This window comes from Giraffa tippelskirchi, chromosome 14 (assembly GCF_054371585.1).
Source record: "Giraffa tippelskirchi isolate mGirTip1 chromosome 14, T2T-mGirTip1v1.2.pri, whole genome shotgun sequence".
NCBI lineage: Eukaryota > Metazoa > Chordata > Mammalia > Artiodactyla > Giraffidae > Giraffa > Giraffa tippelskirchi.
In genome coordinates, this window is record NC_137288.1 from 67,356,082 (window position 1) to 67,372,630 (window position 16,549).

Genomic DNA, 16,549 nt, shown 5'->3' on the forward strand with positions numbered 1-16,549 from the left:
CATGAAAATATTTCATGGTAGCAAGTATACCTTTTAAAATGGTATATCTTTATTTTCCTAGAAAAACAATGATTCCATTTTCATGTTAGATTGTATTGCTGATTTCCACTTCACAGAATTTTTACGTTAAAAAACAAAATATGCTTTAAAAATATGACTGCTTCAGACCTTTACAGACATATCCCTTCTTATGCAAAACAGGGATTGTATAATTCAGATTATTCACTCTTTTACTAATCTTTGATGGTTGCACTTTGATAAATAAATAGATCATCTAAGATTCAATAGGCCAATTGCAGCATATAATAGCTATTCAGAGGCAATTAAACTGCCTTTTTTCATGCTGGCGTGTGAGCCGCCCTTTCACAACCTTCAACTTGATTCGTGGTGATTCAAAATTAACTTAAAAGTCTTGTTTGCTGACAGCTTAAAGCTTAATTGACTGAAAGCCAAATAGAGTGTGTTCTGTATTCAGCACTAAGGCTATTGATAAAGCCCTGTGTAAATTGCGCTTGGTGAGAGACAGCGATTGGACCTCCTGTTCTCGTATTAGTCCACAACTTAGCATTGCTACACAGTCAGAATTGCTTTGTCAAGTCTTTTATCACACCAGGTTAACTCTCTCTGGAGCTCCTCCAGCAGCCGAGCAGTCCAGTATCCAGCTTCTCCGATACAGTGGGGCCCGCGATGATTCTGTTACTTATTTGTGGTTTCATTTTTTTCTTTAATACAGTATTGGCCTTTCCTTGCTGAACAGGGCTGTCGGTAGCATAGTTCAAGAACCTAGTGATCTTCTGTGTTTGTCTCTGTAAGAAAGAGCAGGGTGTTGAGGGGTTTTGAAAAATATTTTGAAAAAAACAAGTATCATAGTATTGATTTGTCTCTGTTATGACAATCAAATCTAGCCATTTTGAACATTTAATTAGGATAAGGAATGCATGCTTAAAAGCTTTGAGTGGAATGTGACTCTTACCTGACACTAACAATTATGCTGTTGAATTCTTTCAATACTTTTACACAAAAAAAAGATTTCAGTGATTATAGGTACCTTATAGGTATGTCTTTCGTTTTTTTAAATTTATGCTTAAAGAGTAAATAGGATGGATTGTTAATATATATTAGTATATTCTATAATATTTTATAGTTATACCTTTTTCCAAATAAGCCTAAGTAGATCCCGTGGTATAGGAGATGATTTGCATATAAGTAGCATTAACAAAGAATGAAAAATTCAAAAGCAAAGCTAAAACAGTTTTCAGAAGCACTGTACTGTTGTTAGCTATTATGTTTATATACCTTAAAACTCTGTATGCTTTAGTTTTGAATGTGAAGATTTTGATCTGATATTGATTTTAAAACTTAAAAGTATAAATTTATTGTGTCATGTGCTTTGAAAATATCCCATAAGTAACAGTTATGTTTTAAGTTTGACTTTTTGAATTAATTCTGTGTACAGTGACATTTAAATATGTTTGTCATGAACTCTTCCCTCTGTTTTCTATTTCTTATCTTAATTTTGTGCAGTCAACTCTGAGATTCAGTATAGCAGATTCACTATCTTTTTTGAATTTTTTATTTACCTTTTATTATCTACATTAATTAAATATTTGGAATGTGATAAAGCTTAAATTGCCTATTTTATGTCCTTACATTTTAGTGTAGTTATTTTAGTGTTTAGGACGTTCAAATGAAAAACATAAAATAAAATCCAGTTTTGCTAATGATTTTGATGGAAATAATGAAAATGTTTTTCCATTATTGTATATTTCAGATTCTGTATGATAGTGTTGGAAGTACATTTTGCATCATAAACATTTGCTTGCAAAAAATTTAGTATCTTTTCTTTTTGCTTTAGCGTAAGACTTAGAATTGTATATTGCTATCTCTTATTGATATTCTGGTAACCATGGCTATCTAATCTTACCTACCTTCCAATTGATTTCCAATAAGAACCTAGTCTATTCATAAGGAATCAGTATAAGTTGCAACTTAGTTTCAAAATGACTGTAATTTAAAATAGTGTTGTTACTCCTATATACTTTTCAATAAAATAGTAATCATGCTTCAAAATGTAAAATCCAGAAGAGTACTGGTTTTATTGAAGTTTCACCTATACCCAGTGAGATTTGAGAGTCAAGAATGAATTGCTTTTATTGATCCTGTTTTTGTATTAACAGTTAATCTAACATATTTTTAAAGGCATGAATTATTTGAAAACAGCATTTTGTTTCTTTTTCACAATGTAGTTGTTTAGTGTATACTAAACAATTGTATTGTTAGGAAGGCAAATAAAATCCCTTTTCTTATTTTTATCTTAAAAAAAAAAGGCTAAATTTAATTGTATAGATAATAAATCGGTTTTGTTTTACAGTAACTAAACAATTGTAATGATTAAAAATAAAACTTATTACTTAAAATTTAGTGTAGCATAAATGTTGATTGGTACAAATAGATGGTGTAAATATTGATTCCGCAGTCAGTTAGGGATTAGCAGTGAGAGATTCGTGGTACAGATTCTGAAAGGGATGAAAGTGCTTTGTCAGTCTTAGCTGACTTTGCTAGCAGTGTTTTGTAGATTGAAAAAAATGAGAATTTGCCTGAGGTTCTCTTTTTTAAAAAAACTTTTTATTTTATATTGGAGTATAGCCAACTAACAATGTTGTGATAGTTTCAGGTGGACTGCAAAGGGTCTTAGCCATACATATACAGGGAACTTACTTGAGATTCTGAAAGAGTTTCCCTGTTTCAAGGAGGGTGAGGTCAAAGTCAAGTCCGGTGGTACAACTTTTATAGATTATACCATTTTTAAAAAATACATTTTCTGGCAAATTGTTATAATTGCAGAACTTTCTGTTTTTACTAATTTATTGCAAAACTTTTCAGCTTTTTTTGAGATTCAAAGTTCTTCTATGAAAGTGTAATTTATATAGATAATATTGATGCTGATTTTGAATATTACCCTTTTTGCTTATTATCTGCACACTATACTTTTATACTTTTACATAAGCTGATAAGTTTTAGTTTTACTACTTTTAAAAAAATTTTTCCAAAGAAGTGTCTCCTTTTTATACTGACTAGACTGTTACTGGTTTGTAGCTGTTTAGTTGCTCAATGTAGTTCTCAATGTACCCTAACAAGTGAAAAGGAATGGTGAGGTTTATATTCCATGATATATTGAAAGTATATTTCAGTGCTACCTGTAAGGGAAAATTTGACCATTAAAAATCATCTGTGATGAGGTTTGGTTTATATAACCTTCTTTAGTTTCTGAGCCTTGAATTGGTTTATACATTGAAACATAATATTGTGATATTACATTTACCAAGCTATCCAAGCAGTGTTACACTTGCTTGTATCTTAGCAGCTGAAACTTCATTTTGAGGTATTGATAGAAAAATGAAGAAGTCATAGATCAAATGGGCTGATAATTAAAAGACTAGAAAGTGTCTATTACTGTTTGTATTTCTGTTATGTGTATTTACATTTTAAAGTACCTAAAGTAAGCTATTAAGCTAAAAGAATTAGTTATCTAAATATTCCTGGGAAGATATCAAATGTCATCCAGTTAAATAAAATGTTCATATAATATCATGACTCTCATTTAGGTTGAAATCTATATTGAAAGTGATAAGTTGTAAAACTGTAAATGAGATCCTAAGTATCTGGCCATATATTTTTATTTGAGCTTTTAAAAAAGAAAAATGAATTAATGTCTTTCAGAAATGACATTTTCATTAATATTAGCTTGAAATTGAGAGGATTAGGATAATAGTGTACAAGAATTAACTTATGTAAGTACAGAGAAAATTACTTTGACCATCAAATTTACACATATAGTCCAAAAACATTACTAAATATAGATCATTCTATATTATTTATTCAATCTTTCAGGTAATAGAAAGAGGATAAATACATCCTAATTTTCTCTGTACCTCATGATACCTAAAATAATGCAGGACCCATTATATTTGATACTTAGCGACTGAGATGATTATATGTTGAGAAAGATATGAATAGCATTGATAAAAGAAGCAGTATTTTAAAATACATTCAAGATCAAAGCCAAGGTTACTTCTTGATGAATTCTCTGTTGTAATTAGCTTAATTTTGTTCAGCTTATATGTGATGCTGAATTATATATAATACTGAATGCGAGGAAAGACATCACTTTTATTTGGCTAAATCAGACAGAAAATAGTAGATTGTAACCCTGTGGGTTATGCCATGCTATCCAAGAGGCTGATCACTATATTGATGTCCTTTTTACTAATCATTTGAATAAATCATCCTTTAAGCTAGTGGTAAGTACGTATTAATATTTGGGAGTATTTTTGAATAAGACAGTACATGGTTAAAACAGAGTGGTTGGAAAGCATCCCTAAGTGCTAATGAGTACTTACTTGGTAGTCTATACTAATGCTTTAGTGGATGCTGAACAAGTTTAGATGTTAAGCTTTTTAGGAAGAGTGAATGATGGCTAATGATTATTTAATGACAGATCTCTGGACTGAAAGGCATTTAGCACTCAAAGTATACTGCAAAGCCTATTTCTCAAAGCTTCAGACAGGTTTATTTGGTCTCACCTTGAATAGAACAGTGCTGTATTGATTTCATTGGTGTGGATTTAAACACACTATCGGCTTAGAATAGCACTAGTATGCAGTAGAAAATGATTGTCTTAACCCTTATGGAGACTGTAAGCTGTTCTCTGATATTATGACATGAACTTTGGAAGTGATCATGAGTTTATTTGCAATATTTGGCATTCAGTATGTGAATTAGGAAAATATTTGTGTATATTCGCTTATAGTAGACATTAACTTACATGGAGGCTTATGTAGAGATAACTAAAACTTAAAGTTGTATTTTTAATTAGTGCTTTCTTCCATATACTGAGGATAAACAGTATTACTTTTCGAAGACAAAATATTAAAATAATGTATTATTCAATAGTGTAACAATTGCTCAGTACTTTGTATTTTTTCAGTATTTTACAATATGCCATATATATGTATTCCATGTAAAGTCCAATTTAATCTAATTACTTCATATGCTTGATAGAATAACTTCCCCCAAATTTCTACATTTGTTATGGACAGCCCCAGTAGAAAATAAATATAACATTATTATTAATAGATACTATAGGCCAAAACTTATTTTGACTATTTTATAATTATGAATTTTATTTTCTCATTAAATTTTTAAGAACTCTTTTATATTATGTAGCATTTGAAGATACCTAGTATAGATGTATAGGTTTATCTTGGAGCAGGTGTCAAATATTACCTAGTTTCTATGCAACAAAACATTGACTCACAACCAAGGCAGAGTCTAGGTAAAATCTGCAGTGATGCCAGCAGTGCCCGCTCTCTTTGTGCCCTTCACCTGGTCACTCTGACACTTAACCTACCGACCTTCCTTATCTTTAAAGTCTTTATCTTTAAAATGTGAAAACTCTGTGATCCCCTTTTTCTCTAAAATCCTGAAATTTCCCACTAACAGTCATCTCATCTTGGATCTAGGAGATGTTTTACACATGCTACTTCTGGTGTGTTTCCTTTTCCCTTAAATTCTGAATGGTTTATCTGCTTTTGTAGAAGAAAAGTGATTATATAGCATATAATTATGTCATCATAACCATATTTTGTAGACATCAAAAACATTGTGTAAACTATTAGAAAAATATTCCTTTTTTATTTTGCTACACTAGGAGAAACAGTTTTATTTGAGAAAAATCATAAGCATAAAGCATCAATATATATGTATTTTCTAGGTTTTTACATATGGAACTTCCTGTCTTAATAAAAAATGAATTAAGAGAAGATTATAAAGCTATCTCTTCACAACTCCTGAGTAACCTAATGATCTGAGTGAGTCAGGTAGAATTTTGAGGAAATTATTATGTGTTATCATGTAGCAGGAGCAGGTTTTTTTTGTTTGTTTGTTTAAACAGTCTTTAAAATAACATGGCATCTTAAAAATCTGACTGTCTGAACGCATAGGATGACATTGAATTTTGCCCTCAGTGTTCACTTAAGGAGTGGTAGCTTCTCCCAATCCATAGTTGTAACTAATCAATGACTTCGATATCCAGGCTGTCTAAGTGTATATGCTTTTCAGTTAAACATTGGAAGGATTTTGCCAAAACTCAAGACTCAAAGGCTGTTTTAGTTTGATATGTGCAAGATAGGCAACTCAGAGCCAAATTACAAATGGAATTAACTAATTGATAGGAAATCACATACCACAAATACGTGAAAGAACATATCTGGTGGCTCAGATGGTAAAGAATCGACCTGCAATGCAGGAGACCCAGGTTCTATCCCTGGGTCTGGAAGATCCCCTGGAGAAGGGAATGGCTACCCACTCCAGTATTCTTACCTGGAGAATTTCATGGACAGAGGAGCCTGGTGGGCTGCAGTCTCTGGAGTTTCAAAGAGTCAGATATGACTGAGCAACTAACACTTTCACTTTCATGCTTATTTGAGAAGGTACATAATACAAGAAGTCATGTAAACAGAAAAAAAGGTCTGTGACAAAGCATTTGGCAAATAACAACAAGAGCCAATTGATAGACTGGTTACCCCGTCATAAAATGAGAAAATGTAACATAATTTAAATATTATCTGTAATAATTTAAAAGGCACATAATTCTTCTCTCTACATATAGCTTACAAAAGGATGAAAGCATAAATGTGTAGAGATCAGAAATTAAAGTCCTTTGTAGCGATTTAAGCAATTCAGGTTTTCTTTTTCTTAAAGCTTTCTGAAACTAGTTAGAAGTCTCTTTGGAAAAAAATGTGCTAATATGTCCTTTACACACGTGTGTATTCCTTAGGCTATGGGGGGGAGGTCTCCTTTTTCTATAGGTTTGGGCCAATAATGAGTGTATTCTTAACAGTTTGGGGCTATGGTTTATTTTGTCAATGGATTTTAGACTGTTAGTACTAATGCTTAGTTAATTTGTGCTTATTTGCTTTTTCCTTTTTCAAAGCTTGCTTTTTTGGTCATTTATTAATATGATTAGTAAGTTAAAAGTCGAAGATATTTTTGACCTTTTTATTTCTCCTTTAAATTTCTTTACTTATCTCTTTCTCTTCTTATTTTATTTCTCCTTTAAGTTTCTGTATTTAGTTGTTAGAAATTGTCTGTTAATCTACATCAAATTTTAATAACTCACCTGATGCTTTTAAAAAGATAAAATCATGTTTCTCTGCTAATTGTGCACTAGGTTATTAAAGTCTTTACTATAAAACGTTACTTGCAGCTTCACTACCACCCATTTTCCCAGATCTGCTATTATTTCAAAGGTGTGGTCATTAATTCCCAATAATCTCTGTTGCACCTGACTGTGCTTTATTACTTCTGCTTAACACTTAGAGTGAGGAAAGTAGAAGAAAAAAAATAGCATGTGAATAAGTAAATTATTTCTCAAAATTAGAGAAAACATTGTAATCTACTGAGAAAAAGAATAGCAAGAAATCCCTTAGAAGTTCTAATTTATTTTAAAGAAATATTTTAAATGGTAACTCTTAGTGATGTGTCATTGTTAAATTATTGTGACTAAATGTATATTAATTCAAAAATATGAATATTGCAGATACTTATAAATGAACAGATATACTTGTTAACCTCTCCTAGGTAGAACAAGGCAGTTATTCCTTTAGATCTGGTTTTATCTCACTGAGTTGATAGACATTACCTAGGTGAAAGTGTGTTTCAAATGAGTCTGATAAATAACTTGTCACTTTATGAATAAGAATGCCCTCAGGTGTAACAGTGTGTTTCTCCATGTGCTGTAATGCACATATATGAAATCTTCATAGAATGTGTTCCAACAGTCGACCAAATGCTGTCTCATGTGTTCCATCTGATCTTTTAAAGAAACACATCATCGTGTCTATTCCAGTATTTTTACAAGTAAATCTCATTGCAGAAGTTGCCTTTTTCTAAATATTAATTGTTGTAATGAAACAATTTTTTCAAACAACTGAAAAAATTAAGAATTACTTGCTGTATTTTCAGATTTATGTAATTTTACAAGCCACAAATCACTATTTCTGAAATATTTCTTTCCTTATGAAAAAGCTAATAATGGTCTTCTTAATGTTACAATCTGTGGTTTTTAAAACTTGACCTGTATCTCAGATTCACCCTTAAAAAGTAAAGTGAACCAAGGATTGAACATTATTCTTGATAATTTTTAGCTGCAAGATTCCTGATTACATACATGCCTTACATAGATATTTGGAATTTTTTAAATCCGATTTTCTCCCAAAATGAGAATGTTTGCACTAAAAGTAAAAGGAAATAAATGTATTTTTGATAATCAGGTAGACAGTAAAGAGAAAAATAAGATAATGCTGTTTGTGGAAATTAAGTGTAGAACTTGTCTGTGTTAGGAAAAAGAAATTGTTACAAGAATTGCTCTAAAAAACATACAAGTTGCTCTCAAAGCTTAAGGTTTCTTATTATCAAAATAATTGACGTACCCCTAAGATAGTGATGATGTTAAATTTCCTTTGAAAAATAAGATCATTTTGGAGTGTTCCTTTCTTTGCTTTTACCTTATTTTGTAGAAAATAGACTTGAAGTATTTTGTCAAATGCTCACACACACAGTACATCTGTGTGCAAGAGGCACTATTTTTAAATGGCTTAATCAGCAGCCACAGAAAGATGTATGCGTTTGCAGAACCTATTATGGTCCAGCAGGGGGCTATCGAGCATGCATACAAATTAATTGCATGTTTGTTTACTTCAGTTTTCAAGTGAAGGGGGGGAATTGGAGCAGCAGCAACAAAAACAGCAAAGGCCTCATACATTTGGGGAGCAGCTTCCATGTGCTCCATCGGTAGGTGTGAGGAAGACACTGGCAGGTGTGCCCCAAAGCAGCTAGAAAGTGTTTTTAATGCAGTGGTGGGAATGACTGTGCTGATACGGAGAGTTTTCTCTACACACACCCTGGCAACACTAGCTTTGGTAATAATGTGAGAGTTTGGAAATGGTGAAGTTCCCCATGTTTGCATTTTTAATCAATACATCTTCCTGCCACCCCCACCCCCCCCAAGAGGAGAGGAAGATTCCATGTTTTATTTTATTTACTTCAGAAGCACAGGTAGAAATTTACATGTAGGCCATAGAACCATTTGCCATTTTGTTTTTCCATATCATCAAAATTTATTTGCCACATTTTGTAAAAGTTGAAAGATTTTGCTGTGCTCTAAGCTGTGCCAACAAAAGTGAAAATAATATATAACATTCATATAAAAGCTTATGGCTTAAGGAACTTAATTACATATGTTTTCAGTGGCATGGACTCATAGATCCTCCTTATGAGCTTATGAGACCTGGATTCACCACCAAAGAGAGTGAGATCTTTGAATTCTTTTTCACATGCTGGAATGTTACCAGTCTATGTCTTTTTCTGTTCCCACTTAACAAATGTATCTTTGAAGTATTCAACTAAGAGCTGTAGTATATTGGATAGCTGAAATCTAGTTTTTGGAATACTATACCTTTTAAAACCAAATTGTCTTAAAAATAAATATCAAAAGGTTTTTGCTTATTTAAAAATATTGCTAATAAAGCTTATTTAGAAGATTACAATTGCATATGGAAGTAAAATTGGACATTTTTATTGTGCTGTGCTTTATCCAGTCTTAAGCAACCCTAAGAGTACCAGCCAGTAGCTATGGAAAACATTCTGGCTAAACGTGTGGGAACAATTTATTTACAATTGTAAAAATTCCACTGAGGGTCAATATTTTTCTCTGTATGACTTAAAACATAGATTACTCATTTTAAAATCTCAAAAATACAGTTTTAGCTGAGGGTATCAAGACATTAAAGCTAAAAATGTTCTATACTTACGTGTGTACATATAATTATGTACTCCAATGTGTATATGTATTGTAAAATTAACATTTTTGATTAGCATTGTATAATGATTATTTAAAAAGCATATCTTAAAAATAAATGAATATTCTGTTAGGCAAGTAGATATATCAATTTAGATAGTAGTCAGAAGTAAGTTGAAATTATTTTGATTGAAGTACCTCTCAGAAACAGAACTCAACTCACATTTGAAGATCTAGTTTCTTTTAGGTTCTTCTGTTTATGTTCAGAAATATATTAAAATATGTTTTCATTTGACATATTTCATTGTCCTGTACTGTTTTAAACTCTACTTAATATATAATTTTATGTTTTTCATATCTGTTAATAATACCACATCATGTTTAATATGTCATTGGGACTGAGAAAAGAGAAACAGATAAAAATGAAAATTCAGAACAATATTTTACTTGTCTGAAAAAAGAAAAAATTTTTATAATTTTATTGGGTAATATTTGCAGAGCTGCACACTGTGAATAGTAAATCATATGTCTCAGTTCTGAAAGTTCTCTTCTCTTTAAGATTGCCAATATTAACAAAGTTCACTTTGCTAAATTTACTGTTGTTCTTTAATAATCAATCATAACCTAATATTAGCAAATATACTTTATTGCAAATAAAAGAGTTGTAAAGAGCTACAACAGAAACTACATTCTAGCTTAATCCAAATTAGTATTATAAATAGCCTTTACATGCTGCCCTTTAAATAGTTTTCTGCTGTGAGATCTTGCAGTTCACTTTTTCCCAATCATTCCCATAAAGGCTTACAAATCCCTTATTAATACATAACACATATACCTTAATAACTAAAAGTTGTATTTTTTGCTTTCCTAGGCAGTGCATAGTAAAAGCAATTTGTTTTTCTATGATGTAGTTCCAAAATATATTATTAAATAATGAAAGAGTGAAGAAAAAATTTTTAAATTGTATTTTCATTCTATTATAATAAATAGACATGTCTGAATTTTGAGAGTGATGTTTTAGAGTATATTAAAATTTATATCAAATTCAGAATACATTTGTATTATTATGAGTGTTACTTGGACTCTGTTATTGCCAGGAATTTCTGACATAACATCGGGATGCTAAAATTAATCTGGATGTAATGTTTTGGTTTGGAAAAACCCTATTGATATACTCGTGATATAGTTTTAAATATAGTTATAATCTTGACGTGAATTCTGATTGAATTTAACTGCATCATTTCATTAATTTTTACTAGAATTATAGATATTGTAACATAGATAAGTCAGCTATAATAAGCATCTGATACTGAACCCTAAACAAAGAATCAAATTTTTGATGACAGTTTTTCCAGGTCAAATCACCCAATTCTTAAAGTATATTCTCAGAGTAGTAATTGGTGGTGTCTTCTTCTCAAAGGTTTTAATACCTAATACAATAATAGCGCCCCATCAATATATGGCTAATAGCAGATATAAAGTGTCTGCTGGTAGGCCATCTCTCATAAAACCGCTGTTAGCCTTAATTCAAATCCATTGATTCCTATTCCAGTTAAAACTGAAGAACTTAATATGTCTTTTAATCCTTTTATTGTAAGCTAGGATAAAATTAATTTTACCCTGAAACTGCACAAAGCCAATTAACATGATCTTTAGAGTTATTTAGTAAAGTGCTTCAAACTGTTAAATTTATCTTGACCTCTCGGTTGCACTCTCTGACTGCTTTTTAAATGAAGTAATCAATATCTCACAGCCCTTTAAATAGCTTAAACTTCTCAAATATTTTACCTGTGTTCTAGTTAAGCTGTAAGTAAAGGGTTTACTCCTGCTCCTGGAAATCTAGAGTCAATTATGCTAAATCTAAAGACAATTATGTACTTTTGAGGAACACTGTATGAATTAAACGGTTGTTTTAATAAAATCAAAGGCTCATATTTTGTTTAAAGCCACCCAATAATGAGGAAACATTATTTTCACACAGAACAAGTATTCTGTTTGCAGCTTCAAATATAGAACATTGATGTCCTTTACCATTGCATGTAGCTTCTGTTTTCCACACAGGGCTAGTTGAAGGTATTAATTTTCTTACTGTGATAGGGTGATCAACTGTCCTGTCAAGAAAATGGATCTCCATGTCACCCTTTAGCATGATTAAATGGAGCCATGTCTCTGTGAAAAAACACCAAATTTTCATGAGACAAATGAAACTGTAGAAAGATCTACTTTTCCAGAATTATTTTATTTTTTAATATCTCAGAATCTCCCCATTTGGTTGTCTGTTTATTTGTAGGAAAACATTGCAGTTAATTGTGTATATCTTGTATTATTTAGAGGAAAACACAGGCAAAGCCAGTGATTTTCAGTGTTTCCAAATTTGAAAAAAATTAAAGAATCAGAAATTGTTAGGTGGTTGTTAGAATAGTAGCGGGGATGGGCCTCTATCACCTTAGACATTTACTAATCAGTCAGTGTCTCTTTTAGGGGATCCTTCTCTTGTCCTGACTTCTGTCCGTGTTAACAAAGAGCTATCATCTTTTAAGATCTGAGTGCTGATAAAAGTTACATACCATGGAATTTCAGCATCAGTGGTGTTCACAGCCAGTTGGACAGCGTTCTTATGAGCCTGTGCTGATGCCAAACCTTAAATTACACCAAGTGCAGTACTTGACAGCTAATTAAGATTTCCTATTTCGGCCACTTAGCAGAGGGCACCTGTGATGATTCTTGCTGCTAGCTAAAGAATAAAATCTACCCAGGGCAGTTTGAAAGAACATTAGTAAAACTTCTCCAAAGTCTCAATTCCTTCTCGGAAGAGTGAGAGTTAGGACAAGATTGAGGTAATTAAACAAAAGGAAGCTAGCGAAGGTGGGGGCCCGGGGCGGAGGTGGAGCCCTCCACATGCCCCTGGTGCTTCATTTCCTATGGAAGCGGTCCATGTGTGCCCCGCGCCCCCGCCCCCTGGAGCCGCGGCCGCTGCCGAGGCTGGCCGGCTGGGGTCAATGCCTTGCCTATTGATCAGTATCCCCGCAGCCCCCTGCTCTGGCAGCTGCTTCATTGGCTTCTTTCAGGGCCTGCTTCAGTACATTAGAATAGAAATCCATAACCAGAGCTGTGCTCATCCAGGCAGGGGAAGAAACTAAATTAAATGGTATAAAACAATCTTGGATCAGGAGTTTGTGCCAATTCATCTTGATCTAAGATGTCACACCGGGCTCTCTGTCTGAGCACCTGGGCTAGAGGCAGCCATAGTGAAAATAGATGGGGCCGCGATCATTCATTTGTCAGCTGAGGAGCCAGGCAGCGGTTAGCAATTCCCTTCTGCAGAGGTCAGCTGACAGAACAATCAGTGCAACTGCAGAATAGAGCTTTCCTTTGAACTATTGTTACGGAGCATGCTCTTGCTGAGACGCGGGGGGAGGGGAGTTGGTTGGCTTCCTGTTTCCAGAAGACTATGCAAAGAATAAAATATGTGCTACTTGAATCTAGATGCCCTGGCACCCAGCTCTTACTCCTCCTGTCTGTTCTTCCCCAGAAATAAAGCTGGCTTTAATTGCATGTACCGAGATCAAACTATTACATATCACTTTGTCTGGAATTAGGGTCCATTTTCATCCTTCTAAACACCAGAGGCAGGAATTATTGATTTCTCTTCCTTTTCAGTGTGGCTGAGCTTTTAGGGTGTCTTCCCCCTTTGGTTTGTATAAACTATCGCACATCAGTGTCATACTTTGAATCTGTACTCACATGCACATGCTAATACTTTTACTAACATTTCCTCTTTGTCTTAAAAAAAAATCAGAAAAAACATCCATCAAGAAACAGAAATGAGTACTGTGGTGTCTGATTAGAAGACCTAGCTATGTTACGAAAATACTTTTAAACCTTTTAATTGAGACTTTTTATAAAAAATGTTCATTCATGAAATATGACTTAACATGACGTTGGAAGTTATAATTTTGTAACATTGGGGAATGTTATCATAAAGCAGCCTGCATGTGATTTGAAATACACCAAACGAAATAAAGCAAATCAGGAAAATAATAACTAAAATTTTATATGGAAGAATTAGAATAGTTTTAAAGGTAAATCTGTTTTCTGTTGTCTCATGTATAAGACAGAGATATATAAGATTTTGTCTTTCTATACATGCTTTAGTGGCACATTTCCTAAATTAACTTTTTTTTTTTGAAAAAACAGTAAAATATAACATGCAGAAGCTAAGAAACTATAACAATGACAGAAGCAAATCTTTTGTGTTCTCAATTGCACCAAACTTTTCTTGGACTCCAGATAAACAATAACTACTCTTTGATGTTACCACCTTAATAACTAATCCCCCTTTTTTCTTTAAGTACTTTAATGCCACTTTCTTACTCAATGATTCCTTTCGGACTCTTAAATTCTTTATACGGTCTTGCCATTTCCATTTCTTAGATTCAGCCCACATCCTACTCTGCCTCCAGCAGAGCTAAATAAATGGAATTTAAGTATTCTAAGAAGCTTTGTGTTCTAGGTGTTGTGTTTTGGTTTTGTTTTTTTTTTAATTTAATTTCTAGAAAGAGCAGACCTATCTCTCTTGCAAGGGCTTTAAAAATTTTGTTTTACTTTTGTTTCAGTTATTTGGACTTTTAAAAGAATTCAGAGCATGATATCTAATATCTTTCTGCAGTGTTTTCTATTAGCTACTCAGAGCTCACCATGGATCTAGAAGCCATCCACTTCTCTTCATCTCCTATTTAACATCTCAACAGCAAACCAACCTTAACCTGTCGCTTTCATTTCTACAATACCCTCTTTATTGATCACCTCATATCCAGCATTCTTCATACACACTCAGAGTGGTTTTCTAAAACCCTAAGTTCCATTGTTCAAAGGACTCGACAATGGGAATATGACCAGTAGTGTCATCTGTGATTTGCCCTCATTTTTTACCTTTCCCTTCTCTACTTATAGCGTTCCAGCCCAGTTACTTATCCTTGCAGTAGAAATACCACATTCCTTGATGCTTTAGGTTCTTACACATACTGTCCTCTTAGACCATGAAGTTCTTACCATCCTGTCACTGCTTCGTTTCTAATTCCTGTTTAGTTGCCTTTAAGGTCAGTGGGGATGGGGACTTTGCTTTTCTTATCCCTGTTCATTTATCTTAATTCTTCCCATATCAGTTCATTAGTTCACATTTGCATAATGCCATGCATACACTAGATCCTCCCTTCTTATGTGATGGATGATGAACTGATGGGATGAACTATGAATTCTACCACCACTGCCACTCACTGCCCTCCACGTGATCATTGCATCAGCCGTCTTTTGGTTCTACTTGACACCAATCTTGTTTTACCTCCCAGTCTGCCTTCCCATACTGGGGCTTCCCTGGTGGCTCGGTCGGTAAAGAATCCACTTGCAATACAGGAGACCGCCTGTAATACAAGAGAGACCCAGGTTCGATCCCTGGGTCAGGAAATTCCCATGGAGAAGGAAATAGCAACCCACTCCAGTATTCTTGCCTGGGAAATCTCATGGACAGAGGAGCCTGGCAGGTTACAGTCCATGGGGTCACAGTGAATCGGACACAACTTAGCGACTAAACCACCACCACCATCACCTTCCATGCTACCGCTATCATTATCTCTCTGACCATGAATCTCATGACACCAGCTTATACAAAAACTGTTCAACAGCTTTCCGTTAGCCTAACATTAAAATTCTTCAGGTTGCTGTACAAAGACCTCTTGTGTTTGGTACCCCTTAAGCCCTCCCCGTTGTCATCCCCTTGCCTTTCCTGCAGTAGTATAGAATAACAAAGGAAGAAAACCCGCAGAGACAAAATAAAAATATCTAAAAGTATTCTGAAGTCCCTGCTGCTAATTTCTTAGTTGCCAGACTGCTCTCAGGGCCCTTCATTGTATTGATTTAATTAATGTATAGAACAATGGGCTGAAAGAGACCAGAAAAACTGGATGGTTTAAAATTAGAAAGACAGAAAGCTGACCTCCAATCAAGATGGCTCCAGAAGTTTGCCTTTGAAATCCCTCTGTACCCCATGTATAGCTATGATGGATACAATATTCAAATAGAAAACCAACAAGGCATAATTAGGCTCAAGAAAGATAGATATCTTTGTGGACAAGTAACGGAATAGAAATGCAATAATCTCGACTGAAATGATTAGCTGCTTTTCAGAAGCAGGCTTTGGCTCCTATGAGCGAAGAGAACTTAAAATATGTAAGGCCAGGCTTTCTCGATTCCTGCATGAATATTGAAAGAATATGAATCCATTGCTATTCAGTCAAAATCGAGGTTGTATTATTAAAGGAGAAGAGGAAAATGGGTGCTCACTATGTGACTCGCTCTGTTAAACATAATAGAAAATAATGGAATGAGTTGCGTTCAGTCTGGGAACATAGAAACAAAGAGAAAGAGAGAAAATCTAAAGAAAGTGGGAGAAAGGAGAGAGAGTAAAAGTAACAGCAGAAATGAGTGAAATAGAAAGCAATGAAACAGTAAGATCAAAACCAGAGTATTTTTGGAAATCTGATAGAATCTGTATTTCTAGAAAAACTGATCAAGAGGGCAGGGAAAATAATATTAGAGAAGGCACAAGTAAACAACAAGCTTCCCAGGTGGACTAGTGGTAAAAAAAAAAAAAAAAAAAAATCTGCCTGCCGATATAGGAGATGCAGGGAACGT

At 33.6% G+C, this 16,549-nt stretch overlaps 1 protein-coding gene and 2 long non-coding RNA genes across 26 annotated transcripts in view; 2 read left to right on the forward strand and 1 right to left on the reverse strand.

The window, feature by feature from the left end:
- Nucleotides 1–16,549, forward strand: part of WDR7 (WD repeat domain 7) — a 373,254-nt gene that overhangs the window by 206,017 nt on the left and 150,688 nt on the right. The gene's annotated exons all lie outside the window — the stretch shown is intronic.
- LOC145534558 (uncharacterized) lies at nucleotides 11–13,146 on the reverse strand. Its single transcript, XR_014074743.1, has 3 exons — nucleotides 12,427–13,146; nucleotides 11,891–12,028; nucleotides 11–806 (listed from the first exon to the last, which is right to left on the reverse strand). It is a non-coding gene; the product is annotated as an uncharacterized LOC145534558 (long non-coding RNA).
- On the forward strand, nucleotides 11,161–16,273 carry LOC145534560 (uncharacterized). The gene is made up of 2 exons (XR_014074745.1): nucleotides 11,161–14,824; nucleotides 15,358–16,273. It is a non-coding gene; the product is annotated as an uncharacterized LOC145534560 (long non-coding RNA).